The sequence below is a fragment of the Gobio gobio genome (assembly GCF_949357685.1).
Source record: "Gobio gobio genome assembly, chromosome: 6".
In the NCBI taxonomy this organism is placed as follows: Eukaryota; Metazoa; Chordata; class Actinopteri; order Cypriniformes; family Gobionidae; genus Gobio; species Gobio gobio.
Window position 1 is genome coordinate 4,675,142 of NC_137102.1, and position 17,792 is coordinate 4,692,933.

At 39.0% G+C, this 17,792-nt stretch overlaps 1 protein-coding gene across 1 annotated transcript in view; it reads right to left on the minus strand.

Annotated features, from left to right (window-relative positions):
- kiss1ra (KISS1 receptor a) overlaps positions 1 to 17,792 on the minus strand; it is a gene marked incomplete at its 5' end in the record, with an annotated part of 40,726 nt that overhangs the window by 5,392 nt on the left and 17,542 nt on the right. The window lies entirely within an intron of this gene.

Genomic DNA, 17,792 nt, shown 5'->3' on the forward strand with positions numbered 1-17,792 from the left:
AACTGTCGATACTGTCACTATAAAGATGACAGCCAGGCAAATTACCACTATTTGTATGTAAAACCATGATTCTACGAATAAATCCCAAATGGAGACAGCAAGCTCCTTAACATTTTCCAAAGCCCACAGAATCGCTTTAGTTTGTACTTTCCAATAAACCGTAAATAGATTCCCTGTATTGGGCCTTATTAATTGAGATGAGAAGTCTGCAGAAAACATAAAATGCGGGCCCATTGAAAGGCCTTCCAGGTAATCGTCGACTAAATCAAAAATACCCCCCAGCTCAAGTTGACTTTTCACCATCGATGAAAATGCACATTTTTTCATTATTTGATTTTTTGCTATCAACATTAAAGGAGCCCCTGGCGTAATTTGACTTATATCTTCCCATCGTTCCTCACTTCCAATCTTGTCTTGGCCCAATTTCATCAAGTCTTTAAATGTACAATATAAGTGTTCCCCTTTATACATCCATGTTATATTAGGGCTGAACATGTCACCTGGGGTTTTAACAGTCCATTCATCGAACATCTTTTTGTCGCAAGCCTGTTCTATACCCGGAAACCACAAATATTTCTCCTCTTCATCTCTTTTAAATTGAAACTTGCCAACTCCAAAATTCCATGAGCTTGATCTAATTTTATTCACGTCCTTTAAATAGTCATCAGACCGTAGACTATGCCTAGAAAAAGGACTCGATCTTTTTATATTAAAATTAGATGATGCCATCAATACTTTATAATCCTTACCATTGCTACCCCGATGTTCGCTAGGTTTCAACATTGGTAAATAGTATTTATTACTCCAATAGCCATGGGTCAACACTAATTTGTTCAGTCCTATATTTGATTTATTATTCCTATAAGATATAGAAATTGGGAATACATTCTTATTTTTGCTCTCTTGGAACGTTCTCCAAGTGACTGTTTGGCTAGATATCTCATCCAATCCCATTGCTACAGGGAACACATCCCAAACACGGTACTGGAAGTTGGATAGTCCAATCCATCTTAATGTACCTTTATTCATTCCATCACTATGATTACTCCAAATACCTTGATTTGTATGAGTCCACCGAAGTGGGCCTTCAATCGCCAAACAATAAAGCACTATAGCGGATCTATATTGTTGATCAGATATATTAGTTAGAATATAACTCACTATCCCTGATGCATTCGCTAGTTCTAACGATATTCCTGCTCGTGGCGCATAATCCAAAGTCAATGGGTGTAGTCTACTACCCCCTACTCCGTTTTTCCACAAGGTGTCGTTAATCGTCCATGTGTCTCTTTTTGACTCGGCCTTAACCATTTCATTGTTTGCGTCTTGATAACTCATCCAAGAATGCCACAGCTTGATGACCTCAATGCCATACTCTTTAAATTTATCGTTATCCCATTTGGATTCACTATCCAAATAGCAAATCCAGGCACTAGTCGTACCATATTCCGTTTTACAATGTATATCTAAGTTGTACCATAACTGGTTTTCAGGTTTATTACTCAAAAACCTATTTTTAGTCAAATATGGGCAATCTTTTCTGTTTTCACACAATGCAAGCGGCACAACCTTTTTCTCACATGTCACCCAGTCTAACTCTGCATAGGCTGGTTTGGGTCTATTTTTAAACACCCCCAAAATTAATACATGTGGCTTCAGTCCTATCGGCCAATAACTTTTCTGCACTGGGTTGCTCAAATCTGCATTATTCCACGTGTTCTTAGTTATTGTAATTTTACTAGCAGATCTAATTTTTCGTTTTTTGTTTGCTCCAATTACACTGTCATTTTTTATTTCCATAGTTATGGGTCTTTCTATGCCACTTTTCCCCATCCAGGTTTCCTGCACTGTAGTACTGACCTGTTTAGTTAAACAATCCCATTTGTCTTTTTGCGATACTTCCACAAGAGGACTATTCCATATTTTGTACACATGCGACCTGAACGTAAGGTTAGTTATATCTGAAAAATTATAAACCAAACCCTTCAATTTTACATGTGTCTGGTTATGGGCTTTTAAACTACTCCATTGTAACTTTGTTTTATTCTTTATTACTTTATTCCCATAAAGAACTGGCCCTTTGGTTGCACTGATTCGTTTTGTACCCTTACAATTCCAAAAAGATTTATCTATTTTAGCAATAAATCCCTTGAACATTTCCCTTATCATTCTTGGCCCATATATTTCGCCTCTTAAAGTTACATTTTGTTTATAACAAATTTTACTAACTATTCTTTCAATTTCAGAACACGAGGCTACTCCTATTTTACTTTCTTTATTTTCTACAGATATGCCCAAGCAAACTATGAAAAAACTTATTAACAACGATATTAGTGACGCAACCAGGAACAGACTTAAGGTTCTCCTTTTTCCTCTCAGCGTCCTCTGCTTTCGTCTCGTTTCCGTTCCTTTACGCCTCATGTTGCTGCAAAACAGAAAAAGAGACACAGAGAGACATGTCAACCTAAACTTTCCCTAACTGCTTTCTGAACCAATTGGTTACTTTGCTCAGCGAGTTAGGTTTAGGGATTACTGATCGTTCCACATGAACCCCCTCTATTGATCTTCCAACCCCCATGTAATCTGAGGTAGTTGTTAGTGAGACTTTAACTTCCCACTCTATACTGTGCTGTCCAGGTTCTATCTTGACCTTTACTATTTCTGACCCTGTAAACGTCCTCTGACGACGTGCTTGGATAGTAAGGTTCGTTTCCCAGACATAAAAACTATACTCTCTCGGCATATAAATAGGGAATTCTTCCTGGAAAGACATTTCTTTAATTACATCAATCATCAAATCGTATAACAATTTTTCCTTGTACTCTCCCTTTTCTTTATAGTTCACAAGACCATCCCCGTCATGCAATGATTCTTTCACCACTTGCTTCCATAGATTCAGGTCAGTGTCTCTAGACAAGGTTTTGTCCAGAACCTCCCCTTTTCGGAACGGGTCGGAATCTAACGGTATTTGTTGTCCACAAATAAACAGCCTGTCCCATAAAAATGCCTTTTCTTTGTCAGAGATTAAGGCTAATGGGTTCACTTCCCATTTTTCCATAATTTTACCATGTTGGAAACATCCTAAACTGGTACTACTTTTCCTAGTTTGCCATACTCCTTTCTGGCTGGTCACAACCATCCAGCGTTTTTTCAGAAGAATGACACACTTGTCACACCTTTTAAGTTGTCCTTGTTCAACCAGAACACACTTACACTCTTGGCCTCGTAGATTAAATTTTAACTTACAATCCACACAGTTTTTACAACCACAATTCCCAGTGGTTAGTTCGTACTGCCAAACGATCCAATTCTGCGTTTTTATTCTACATGCTCCACAGATTGAAATGTCTCCGATTGCACATGGGCCAACGGTTCGTTCACTACAGAACCATTTTGGCACAGTTTCCACCTGCGCTTTAAGCCAGGTGTGGCTTTCCCTCATTTCTCGAGGTCCTGCCCAGAGGAGTTTGCAAACTTCCTGTTTGCCACAGATCACACAGTCAGTTGGTCTCCGTCGGATAGAGGTAGTGCCCTCTCGACTCTCTCTATGCCACGTTTTCACCAAAAAGGATTCACTAAAATCTTTAACAACTACTACAGCGCCCTCCGTCGGATACTTAAAATCCTGCTGAGAGGTCACTCGCTGTTTGTTCATTATAGTTTTCTTAGTCTTTGCTCCCCACAAGATCTCTAACTGACCAAATTCCGTTTGCCTCAAGTTTAACGGTCGTATTTGAAGTTAATTCTACTACCTTATCTTCAGTTCCCGTTTTACTTCGAAAACGTCCCTGTTTTTGTTTTAATAAGATATAAACTTTTTGGCCTACCTTAAACGGATTTTTGCTTGTGTCAGTCGGTTCAGTAATTTGATTCGTTTTTTAAACCCTATAATTCAGAAAATGGAGGCATTCTGGAATTAGTAGGTCCCAGTCTCCTAGACTCTGATTTTTAATAAACCAATTTTTACATCTTTTCACACAATTCTCAGCTATTCTATTTGAATTTGGCTGATATTTAACTGCTTTAATTAAGGTGATACCTTGTTCTTCACAAAAGTTTTCAACCTCTAGCCCTGTTAAATTATGTGCATTATCTCCACGAACACGTTCTGGCGCACCTCTGTATTTTATCCAGTCCTTTAAGCTATTCACAACCACTGTGCTCGTAGCCTGTGGACATGGGTATATTTGTGTGAAATTTGAGCAATTGTCCACTATCACTAAGAAATAAACATTATTTCTCTTCGTTTTAGGTCTCAAGGGACCCGCGAAATCGAGGCTTATTTCGACATTCTCTTTTTCAGTTTTTGATTTTTCCAAAATCATGATATACACTGGTCATTACCTTCCTACAATCAGGACAGTTAAGCTTGATTTTGTGATAGCTGGTTTTCAGGTTCTGCACATACAAACCCATTTGTTGGCAGTATTTCGCAATATACGCTGTGGAAGGATGCTTCAGTTTATCGTGCAGTTCTTGCAATAGGGTCCCCTCGCTTGCTTTCGTAACTGCTCTCACTCGAATGTATTCATCGACCTTTCCTCTTGCAGCTTCCGTTTTTTGAACACTGTGGCTTGTCTTATTCAATACTCTTGGTTTAGCAATCTCATAGTTGTCTTTAATATTCATCCATAATTCTCTTTGTGCTAAAGGTTTCCCTTTTGCATTATGGAATTCATTCTGTTGCCCTATGTCCAAATTTTGAACTATACCCATATATACATATTCACTGTCCGTTACTAGTATACAATCTTTATGATTGTTATCTTTCATATGTGAAATTGCTCTGTCCACTGCAGTTACTTCAGCTTCCTGAGCACTTTTACTATCCTCCACTTTTACTATCTACCTTTCTCTCTATGGATAATTTTTCCATTTAGCTTGACTAAGAAACCCCACCATTCTTGGCCTTTTTCTGAACTACCATCAGTAAAGTAACACATTTGTTTCGGGTTTATCATAGTCTGTTTTTCCTTTTTAGGCGTTTTTTTTTTTTTTCATTTCTAAATTCAATCTGTTTATCAAAGATTAATTTTTTCCATTTCGCCCAGGTAAAGGTGTGAATCATCTTATGTTCATTCACAAGATTTTTGGCTTCTCTTACCAGTAAATCTATACCTTCGCCTTTAGCTACTACTATTATCAGTTTCTCTGCAGCTAAGGATTTAATTGTCAGTAAATTTCTTGCTAACGTCGCTAATATGTCAACTGATGACATATTTTCATTCTTTCTTTGATTTGCCGGTTTTTCATGCGAAATGAACATCACTGGTGATTTTGAGCTACCTTCATTATATAGGATAACTTCCATTTCTTCATTTGTGTTATTAACTTTAACTACCAGGTTCTTATCAGGATCTCTTCTGATAATCCTCCCTGAATTTAAGGCCATTTCTATTAGGTCACATTTTATTTTTTCCAGGTTTTCATCCCATTTAAAGCTATCCCCGGCTGTGGCTTTATACATTGTTTTTGCTTTAGCACTATATCCTGGAATTAAATCTCGTATGAAATTTAATCTCCCTAGCAAGTTTTTGCAACTGTTTCAAGTTTTTTATTTCTGTATTTTTTAACTCTTTAAGTTTCTCTTGGGTTGATTGTGCAATTCCCCTTTAATTTCCTGAAATTTCAAACCCTAGAAAATTGACCTTCTCCTTCCCCAACTCTAGTTTTTTCAGATTTAACAGGAAGCCAGCTTCTGCTAATCTGCCAATGGTGTCCGTTAGGACTTCCATATGATCTTTTACGGTTTCCGTGGCAATTAATACATCATCAATGTACACTGTGACAGGTAAACCTTCCAAAATTTCCGATATTATTGCCTGGAATACCTTAGGAGGGTTGCAGAACCCTTGCAAACGGTTAAATATCATCTGTTTCCCTTCAAAGGTGAAGGCCGTATGTGGTCGGCTTTCTTTAGCCAATGGGACTGACCAGAACCCATTAGCTAAGTCTATTTTAGACAGGATTTTACCACCTTGCAGGCCATTTGTTGCGTCTCTCGCATTAATTAAATACCTGGTGTCAGGTACTGTTACTTTATTTAATGCTTTGAAATTTAAACGATAGGTCCCATCCGGTTTTTCCATGCTTTGAATTGGGCTGTTGGTGGGACAATTTTCCTGTATACTTATAACCTTTTTATGAAGCAATTCCCCTATAGTTTGTTTTATTTCTGCATATGCAGCTTTATTTAGCGGCTATTGCCTCTGTGGTGTTGGGATTCCTCCCACTATAGTATACTCATATTTATCTGATAACTTCCCACAATCGTTTTTACTTTTTGCGCAGTTATTTTTATATTTTTCGAGTAATTTTCTTAACTCGTCTTTTGGTAGTAGAGTCTCGTTTACAACTCTATTTATCTCTTGCCCCAGGTCGACTGTTTTAAGCCACTTAACTTCCCTGATCTCCTCAGGAACCTTCTCTGTCATTTCTTTAACGAAAATAACATCTTTCAAACACATTAAATTTGAGCTGCCTAATATGCAATGCAAACCTTCCCAAAGATATCTATCTCTAGTGACAGGCCCCATTTCCTTACTAAATCCATACACTCTATATTTGCTTTTTCACTAGGCCTGAGCTTATGTCGGTCATTTGATCGGAATTTATCTTTTTGAAAGTTAGATTTTTGTTTGTCTCTCGCTCTCTCCGCTGGTCTGTTCCTTTCTGGTCCTGAACTGTCTTTCATTCTTTGTCTTCTATTTGTTTCTCTGTCATATCTTGCTGCAAATTTAGACAATTCTGACCAGTCAGTTTCCGCCCCCCAACTTGCAATTTCTCTGCAACCTGGTAGGTCTACAACTATCTTTTTTTTTTTTTTTTTTTTTTTTTTTATCTGGCTAGCATTTTTGTTTCAGTCCAGCCTTCTCCAGCCTTTTCAGATAAATATGGCCACAATCCTGTGGTTTTTACTATCTCTACTTCTTTCCTAAATTCGGCTTCCTCATTTATTCCAATTACTTTTGAATTATGATCTTTTAATGTTTCCAATCTTAGAGACAACCCGGTATGATACTTAATCATTTGTTCAATCAGTCTTTTTGTGACATTTAACGTTTCCCCCAATTCAGCTACCATCCTAGCTTTGGCCATGTTCTTTTCGCCTTCGCCCTGGAATCTCATATTCTGCAGTAGCTGAATTGAAGTGACGCTGTCAGTTTTTGCCTGTCTTTTCGGCCCACGCCTCAGTTTAGGCCTTACTTCCTCATCTGATTCTGAGTTTACTCTTCCCTTTTCCTGCCTAGAGATGGCTGCCATTAGTGACAAATCTATTTGAGGCTTAGGAGGAAGTAACTGTTTCTTGCTGCTGGTCTCCTCTCTGTCAGAAGTTGAGTACTCAGATTCAGACAGAGATTCTGAGGATTCTTCTTCATCCTCTATTTTCCTTTCATATTTTTCTATTCTGTAGTATCTTTCACTACTCTCCCTGATAAGCTTTCTAGTTTTATCAGGTTTTAATTGTTTTCTGGGAGCTTTGCCCTTACGGGGCGGTAGCTCCTGATGTGTGTATTCTCTCAACTTCCAAATTTCGTTGTTAGTCGGTTCTTGTCTGTCGTTTCTGTTATCATCTAACAGCATGTAACACAACGATTTCTGCATACAATCTAATTGTTCTGCTAACATATCTATTTTAGCCTTTGAACCTGTTCAATTCGATTGAACAGAATCGATTTAAGTATTATTCAGTATGATAATCAGATACTTAATACTTTTTTGGCCTGGTCCCTTTATATTTGTTAGGTTCGAATATCCTGCTTTAAGAACAAGACCGGGGCAGGTTAAGAACGTTCTTCCTCCCAAACTGTCATGTTCTCTTTAATGAGAGCTACTTAGCCCCTCACGAGATTGGCTTCTAGATTTTTTTGTAAATAATTTTCTTTCTACGAGGTATTTCCTCATCCTCACTATATTCTGAACCAGAACTTTTATCAGATCTACCTTCTACCCGTATTCTGTAATTATCTTTTACTCTTTCTTTCCGTGGATGTTTAATACGGTCTAAACGCATTTTTTCCAAATTCCCATGATCCTCCCCCCGTTATCAGAGGCCTGAATCTTTTAAGGAAAGCACTATTTTTAGGAATCGCCCCTGCCTCCATTGGCATTATTCTACTTCCTTCTTTTAAATGGTCCGCATCTCAACCCGTCGCTCCCTCCCTGTCAGATTCTGATGGGGTAGGCGAGTTTGCTAAGACCAATGCTTCCGTATTGGGAACACCGTTTTTAATCACTCGTATGTTAATTCCTTTAACAATTGGAACGGTGGTTTCACTGTCTTCAATATCTATTATAATTTGTTTTCTTTTACTCGATTCCCCAACCTTTTTGACTAGTTTTCGTAAACTTTCTACATTAGCGGTGTATAAAGTGTTTCTAGTGGTTAATATTTCCTCACTTCCTTCATATCCCGCATTTTTTAGTCGTTTAGTTAATTCATCTTGGGAGAGCAAATTGATATTAGTTATATTATCCATAGCTGTGTATCTGTTTCCTCTCTTTTGGTAATTATCCTTTTACATTTGAGGTCCTAGTATTGGGTACTCTCTTGGTCCCACAGCGCTGTCCTCCAGATTTTATTACCAGTTTTAACAACAGAAATATCTTTTCTCAGGCGTCCCTGAGATATATTACTGAAGTTAAAAAATGCGGAAGTTACTTTCCTAGTAGCTTCCTCTCTGTGCTTTGAGACTCTGATGGAGCATTTGAATAAAAACGCTTTATTGATTTAAATTATTATTGTTCACTCGGATTCTTTTTAGGTTTGTCAATATTAAATTATATTAATATTAAACAATCCCGGACGATAGCCCCCATGTAGTGGGATCCGGTATTTATCCCAGTTCCTGATTAACCCTTAAGATACAATTATATTAATTGCAGATAAGCAGTCTTGTGCTGTCAGGTCAGTATTAGGTCTAAGCCTACACTAGCTCGTTATCTCATACCATTAATCTAGTGATATGAACATCTCGTCCCTTAATGAACAATACAAAATCAATAAACAGTCAATAACCCTTGTAATGAGACCATACTCACCACCCGGTGGTTTTTCTCAACGATGGTTGCTTGACCCCTTGGCCGTGTCAGATGCGATAAAAATGCTCTATCTATTCTTTATGCAATTGACTTTATAAGCTGAGGTAAAAAACTGAAAAATACTTTTTCTTTATAAAATGAAAATTTATTTATACAAAAGATAAAAGTACTGGTTAAACAATGATCCAAAAGTAATTAGCAAAATAATAAAAGGTTACAGGTTATAATACTTCAGCTTATCCAATCTCAGACAATCATGAATGAGTGGGTCAATATAAAGGTTTGAAATACCTGGTATGCAGTTTCAAGCAATAGATGTAAAAAAGTAACTTGTTCTCGTCCGAGCAATACAAGTCAGATTGATACAGCAGAGCAATGCAAATAAAAATACAGAGAGAGAGTAATTCTCAATGATGGTACATCAATCAAAAGAAATCGAAAAGGAATGCACATCGACAGAAAAAATACAGGGGTATTTATACCGAACTGTTTACATGTTAAGCAATCTGGGTTCTTTCCAAAGAGGAAGTCTATTTTGTCTGCAAAGGAAATCAAGTGTGTCGATATCTTGTCATCTTAGTTACTCTTGTACAGACGATGCTGGCTCTTGCAGATTCTTCCATACTTTATGGTTCTTCCTTCCTTTTCTCCCCGTCATCTTAGGATGTCGTTTAACATGAGTGTGGGTGTATAATTCAGGAAGTGTTTTCGTTAGTTCATTTATACTCATATTGTAGCTTTCCCTTACACTTTACATGCACATGAGCTTCCCATTCTTAATCCATAGGGTTTAATATGGAGTCAGCCCACCCTTTGCACCTCCAACAGCTTCAGCTCTTCTGGCTTTCCTCAAGGTTTAGGAGTGTGTTTATGGGGATTCTTCATTTGTGATGTTGGACGGGAAGGTCTGGCTCTCAGTCTCCGCTCTAATTCATCCCAAAGCTGTTCTATCGGGTTGAGGACTCAAGTTCCTCCACACCAAACTCGCTCATCCATGTCTTTATGGAGCGACGCTTTGTGCACTGGTGCATGCTGGGACAGGAAGGGGCCGTCCCCAAACTGTTCCCACAAAGTTGGGAGCATAAAACTGTCCAAAATGTCTTGGTGAAGCATTAAGAGTTCCTTTCACTGGAACTAAGCGGCCAATTCCTGAAAAACAACCCTACACCATAATCCCCCCTCCACCAAACTTTACACTTGGCACAATGCAGTCAGGCAAGTCCCGTTCTCCTGGCAACCGCCAAACCCAGACTCGTCTATCGGATCGCCGGACAGAGAAGCGTGATTGGTCACTCTAGAGAACACGTCTCCACTGCTCTAGAGTCCAGTGGCGGCGCACTTTACCCCACTGCATCCCACTCTTGGTGATGTAAGGCTTGGATGAGCTGCTCGGCCAAGGAAACCCATTCCCTGAAGCTCTACACACTGTTCTTGAGCTCATCTGAAGGACACAGAAGTTTGGAGGTCTGGAGCTCTTGATCTTGCAGAAAGTTGGCGACTTCTGTGACCCTCAGCATGTGCTGACCCCTCTTTGATTTCACTTCGTGACTGAGTTGCAGTTGTTCCCAATCGCTTCCACTTTGTTATAACACCACTAACAGTTGAGCGTGGAATATTTAGTATAATATTTGGCCTTATTGCACAGGTGTCCACCGATCACGGCCCCACGCTTGAGTTCACTGAGCTCCTGAGAGCGGCCCATTCTCTCACTAATGTGTGTAGAAGCGAACACACACACACACACACACACACACACACACACACACACACACACACACACACACACACACACACACACACACACACACACACACACACACACACACACACACACACACACACACACACACACACACACACACACACTCACTCCTGAGAGCGGCCCATTCTCTCACTAATGTGTGTAGAAGCGTCTGCAGGCCTAGAGCTTGATTTATACACCTGTGGCCATGAAGGGATTGAACACCTGAACTCAGTGATTTGGAGGGGCGGCCCAATACTTTTGGCTATATTGCCAAAATATTGTTATATATTATATTTTATATATAAAGACAGATTCAGAAATTACTTGCACTATTTGCCGGCTGTGAAAATGAACCGTAGAGACCATTGCAAAGTATTTTAAGTGAAGATAAAGTAGCAAAGAAGATAATATGAAACAAAAGCATTAATTAGGAAAAGGTTATTCCACAGTGGCCAATTCTGGTTTAATTATATAAAGATAAATGGCACATCTAACCACACTCCAACTCCAGAGAAAGTTCCTCAAAACTCACTACAAGAAAAATAATTTTTAAGACGTGTGACATCTGCAGCGCAAAAAGCAGTGTCTGGTGACTCATGAACTTTGAGTGCATTAGAGGTCACTCAGATGTAATGTGGGGAAAGTCTTTTTCCTCAGAGAAGATTGAGCTTTTAGGAGCTTTTAGGCTGAAATTCAAAGCGAATATGTGGCAAAGCTTTCACTGCCCACATCTCAAAGAGTCCCTACATCTACAGCGAAGTCTGGAGTATATTCAACATATGATTCCATTTCTGTCAAAAAAAATAAGCTATTAAATAAATGACTGGTTATGTCTCATTTATCTTTAGACATGATGTTGATTTTACTTTGTAATCCCATTCCTTTACATACAAAACGTGTGAAGTCATGATAGATTTCGGGCACCGCCTATGTGAAGCTGGACCACACCTACACCAGATCACAATGCTGTGAAAATGAGCTTTACAAAATATTACAAGGATTAAATACTTTATATTTTAAAGGGGTGGTAAACCACGATTTCACTATTCTAACTTTAGCTAACGTGTAATGTTGCTGCTTGAGCATAAACAACATCTGCAAAGTTACAACGTTCAAAGTTTAAAGCAAAGGGAGATATTTGCTTTTAAAGAAATCAATTTCTAAGGACTACAGCAAACGGCCGGTAGGGACTACAGACATTCCTCCAGGATCTGTGACATCACCAGCCACAATATTTACATAAACCCCTCCTCGGAGAATATTAATTAAGGGGGGCGAGGCCATTTTGTATTGCTGTGGGGAAGAGTTGTTGTGGTATAGTTAGTAGGCTGAAGTGTTGTTGCTGTGATGCCGACGAAACGCTTTTATTTTATCCGGATTGCAGGTCCACTTTGTTCAGCCTTCGTAGGGACGGGGAAGTTAGGGATCAATGGTTACAATTTCTTTTAAACTCTGTCCCTCATAATTATTACCCAAATCTCGCTCTCTGTGCTGCACATTTCACGGAGGAAAGCTTCCACAATCTTCGCGAGTTCAATGCAGGATTCGCACAGCGGCTTATCCTGAAAGATGGATTTAAAAACAGAAGCTGTTTACAGGCCACAACCTGTAAGTGTGATTTATTTTTCGTCTATGTGTTTTCCTGTAATAGTTTGTATTGTTAATTGTACGTTGTAGCAAGGAAGTAACCAACTGACAACGCTGTTTGGCTCTGCAAACCAGTTTGTTAAGTAGTAGTAGTAGTAGTAGTAGTAGTAGTAGTAATACTTTATTGATCCCAGTTGGGAAATTAAAGTGCGTTAGCAGCAATACATGAAGACAGTAAAGTACTCACAATACACACAAAAACTTACTATACACATATAATAAATAATACAAAAAAATTAAATAAAAACATCTAAAAAAAATGCTCATTCATACGTGTTTGTCGCTCGTTATCCGACAAACTTTTTTTAAATCTCAACAGCGAACTTGGAATTAGTGTAAATTATTCTTTGATTAGAGCTTTTATGTAATGTTTATCTACAGGGATGCTAAACATGGTTCTGTGTATGATTTGGCTACTATAGTAAAGCCAATGTTTAGTGTTCGTTTTGGGTTTATAGTTCTTGCGATAGATATTTGGCTATAATCTTGCAAAAAATTCTGAAACGTCGTTTAAAAGCCGTTCTTGAACAGGTTCACTGCAAAAAATGCTTTTCTTACTTAGTATTTTTGTTGTGTTTTCAGTCCAAATATCTAAAAAAATCTTACATTAAGAAGCATTTACTAGACAAGCAAAAGTTTTTGTCTTATTTTGGGGGAAAATAATAATATACTAATAAATAATCTGGTTTTCTGTTTGAATTAAGATTATTTTGCTTACCCCATCGGCAGATTATTTTGCTTGTTTTAAGCAAAAACTCCCTTAATTTTGAGTTATTTTCCCCCAAAATAAGACAAAAACTTTTGCTTGTCTAGTAAATGCTTCTTAATGTAAGAATTTTTTGATATTTGGACTGAAAACAAGACAAAAATACTAAGTAAGAAAAGCATTTTTTGCAGTGTTCTGCTCGATCATCTTCACTAAAATTGTCTGGGTCCGATTCGGGCTCAAATTGGTATGGTTTTATTGACGCCATTGTTTCTAATACTACCAAAGCACAGTCTACCAGTAAAGGTAAGGGGCGTGGCGTATCCGACAAACGTGCTCTAGGCGGTTAGCGAATCACAACACACTGGGCCAGCTAACCAATCAGAGCCCATTGAGTATTGTTGAGGGACCGGCTTCATAGAACCATCAGGCCGTTTTTACAAGGAGGGACAGAGCAGTGTAGAATAAAGGTCAAATAAATGAAAAATAATGAAATTTTTTACAAACACGAACACGTTACAGTGCAAACCACAAACACAATCAAGCCTTCGAAAGAATGTATTTTACCACCCCTTTAAGATTATTTTATATTAATATCGTTCATTAATTCTATCACTTCATAAGTGAGATAATTCATTAAGAATTAAAGGTGCAGTAAGTGATTTCTGAGAAATACTATTGATATTTGAAATACACTCCTCCCTCCCTCTTTTTATCATATCTGAAGCAAAGCAAAATAATGTTTCGTATTCCTGTGCTTGTGTTTCGTGTGTTTCTTCTGTTATGTAGGGTGAACTCAAAAGCAAAGGATAACAACGAGCTGTCTCATTCATCTTGTGTCTCTGTACAGGAAAAAGAAAAGATTAGTTCACCTCTCTCTCTCTCTCTCTCTCTCTCTCTCTCTCTCTCTCTCTCTCTCTCTCTCTCTCTCTCTCTCTCTCTCTCTCTCTCTCTCTCTCTCTCTCTCTCTCTCTCTCTCTCTCTCTCTCTCTCTCTCTCTCGAGTCTTTGGTCCGAATCGTTTGTTCTTTAGTCATGTCACAGCCCCTTAGGCTAAGGCTATGCTGTACCGGAAACAATAATGATTAGTTCACCTTTAGAGTCTTCGTTCTTTTGTCATGTGACATGACGGCCGTATTACATTTTCAGCAATGAATGAATAATTCCCAACCTTCCTTACAAACAAGAGAAATGAACAACTCGGATGGGGAGGTGGCGTAATGGCATAGCCTGATGACCCAGCTAAGCAATGATTTAATAGAAGATTTTTCTCCGGATAGTTAATAATAATAATAATTTGTAACATTTATAAAGCACTTTTCTGGGTCTCAAATCTCCTCAAGCACTACCAATGTGCAGCTCCACCTGGATGATGCAAGAACGCCCACCACACAGCAGCGGATTGGTGGAGAGGAGACAGAGTGATGAAGCCAATCAGGATATGGGGAGGAATAGGAGGCTATAATGGGCAAATTTGTCCAGGATGCCGGGGTTACACCCTTACTCTTTTTCCAAAGGACATCCTGGGATTTTTAATGACCACAGAGAGTCATGACCTCGGTTTAATGTCTCGTCCGAAGGACGGTGCTCTTTGACAGTATAGTGTCCCCATTACTATACTGGGGCGTTAGGACCTCACTAACACCCCTAGTTTTCCCAGTTGGTCTCCCATCCAGGTACTGACCAGGCCCAGCCCTGATTAGCTTCAGTGGGAAACCAGTCTTGGGCTACAGGGTGATATGGCTACTGGTAGTTATAGGAACTACTAAATGTACTAACTAAATGTTCCCCTAGGGTGGTTTTCCTGGTTGCATTCACACCGCCAGAACTCTGAAGTGACGTAACTTGCGCTTGTTGTTGTGACTTATTTTGACGCCACGGACATTTATTTTAATGATGCTGAGAATGCCAGAGCACAAAGCCCTCACATTCTCCATCTTCATTAGTTAACTTTATGTTTACTAGTTATTAGATTGAACTGTTATACAAGGAAAGTAGACTTTGGCGTATTGCCGTGTGGCTGATGTCCAATGTCGCTAGCTGAGCAGAAATACATAATCATGTTTCGTTTGGGCCCCACAGAGTTGCGTTGGTTTTTCTCCTTAGTGTAAAGGTTGAGAGATCCATCTATCACTGTTTTCCATGTTTGTAGAGTTAGTTCGTAGAGTAAATATATAGGCTATAATATATAAATAAAAATGGAGGGTGCTGGTGTTTCGCGTGCATTCGGCCAATCAGGGGACACTTACATAGTTCCTATTGTCCTAGGTTAGACCCTACTCTGACGTAGGAGCTAATTTAGTTCCCCCAAAAAGGTATTCCTAGAGCTAAAATCACCTGTGGTGCGAACACGCCAAAAAGCGAGTAGGCTACTTCCGCCAATAGTTCTATGAACCATTCAAATGTTTCTGTAACTAACATTTCTGTTTCTCATAGTTTGGCCTTGGCTGCATTATAGTTTTTTTCTCATTCTAAATGTGATCAACAAGTTGATGTTTTGGGTAAATTTACTATTAACATAATATTCTATTCTGCTGAAATGAACGAAATGACTTAAAAAGATTAATTGATTTTCATTCTTAATGAATTATTTTTTGCTGATAGGTTGCCACCAAGTCCATTTCCTCACTACTAAATATTCCACGCTCAACTGTTAGTGGGATTATAACAAAGTGGAAGCAATTGGGAACAACAGCAACTCAGCCATGAAGTGAAATCACAGAGCGGGGTCAGCACATGCTGAGGGTCACAGAAGTCGCCAACTTTCTGCAGAGTCAAGAGCTCCAGACCTCCAAACTTCTGTGGCCTTCAGATGAGCTCAAGAACAGTGTGTAGAGCTTCAGGGAATGGGTTTCCATGGCCGAGCGGCTCATCCAAGCCTTACATCACCAAGTGCAATGCAAAGCGTGGATGCAGTGGGGTAAAGCGCGCCACCACTGGACTCTAGAGCAGTGGAGACGTGTTCTCTAGAGTGACCAATCACGCTTCTCTGCAGGGGCGGTTCTAGGATTTCCATTTTAGGTGGGCTTAGCCCCCAGTGAGGGTATTTTAGGGTCCAAATTGCGCTATTAACTAGTAGCTTACTAACATGCATATCCATAGGATGGCTGTTAATTAATACTTATAAAGCAATACTTATAAAGCTCCCCCGAGAAAATGTTTATTTCTCTGATCTACATATGTGCATTGTTCTGAAGGCCAAAAAATTTGATAAAAATAGCTTGAAAACCATGTCAGTGGGCAGTAGATTATTTGTCTTTCTTATCTCCACATCTCTCTTCTTCTCTGTTTTTATCTTGCCCAGTCTCTTCCCTCCTAACGCTGAGCTTTGACTGATATAGTTTTTCCATTTTCGTCAGTGAAGAAAGTAAATATGGTTTACATATTAACATACTGATATTCATATGTTTTATGAATACTTTTCTTAGACACGTTAATTTACTTTTAATTTAATTTAAAAATTTCAGTTTATTATATTAATTCACAAAATAAACTCATTCATGACTAATCTTATGCCCAATACAGGCTGAAATAGCTGAGCCTTTTTTTTATTTACTGAAGGCTACAAATGGAATAATATTAATTTACAATATGTACACATTCATTATTAATCTTATGCCTAATCTGAAGCAAACGGTTTTGTTAATATTTCTTGTTTGTTAATTACATTATGAATCACATTGGCCTATTTTCAATTCAAATTGGCGAAATTAGACAAAAGTGTAGGCTATTCATTTGCCTGAATATTTTTGTCTTTGTTAAACATTTCTGACTTAAAGAAGCAGAGTCTTAGCTTACATTTCTTTCACTTGACGTTGAGTCGTGCTGCTAAAATTCGCGTTTAGCCTCAGCAGATTCTGTGTGAACATAAAGCCAACCTACTCTTTTCTCGAATATTTTGGCATTGACGAGCGGTGACAGACCAATGACCCCTTAGTTCCAGTGAAAGGAACTCTTAATGCTTCACCAAGACATTTTGGACAATTTCATGCTCCCAACTTTGTGGGAACAGTTTGGGGACGGCCCCTTCCTGTCCCAGCATGCACCAGTGCACAAAGCGTCGCTCCATAAAGACATGGATGAGCGAGTTTGGTGTGGAGGAACTTGAGTCCTCAACCCGATAGAACAGCTTTGGGATGAATTAGAGCGGAGACTGAGAGCCAGGCCTTCTCGTCCAACATCACAAATGAAGAATCCCCATAAACACACTCCTAAACCTTGAGGAAAGAAGTGCTGAAGCTGTTAGAGCTGCAAAGGGGGGGGGGGGGGGGACTCCATATTAAACCCTACAGAATGGGAAGTTCATGTGCATGTAAAGGCAGGCGTCCCAAAACATTTGGCGATATAGTGGATGTTACTCGCCTTTCTCGCTTAGGTCTCTCTCAAGCTCTTGCCTGATCATAACCCTTCTTTTTCCAGTGATATTGACCTTTTCTCTTTTGTAATGTCTCTCTTTCTACAGTCTTTCTTCAAATCTGCCTCTGGCTCTCTCTCTCCTCCCCCCTCATGAGCTACTGCTGATTGGCTACAAGTGTGTTGTGGTGCTGGGTTTGATCCACTTTCAACAGCGTTTCTCAGAAATCACTCACTGCATCTTTAAAAGTAGCATTTCCAGTTATTTATTCATGTTTGCAGGGCACTGTCTTTTACTTTG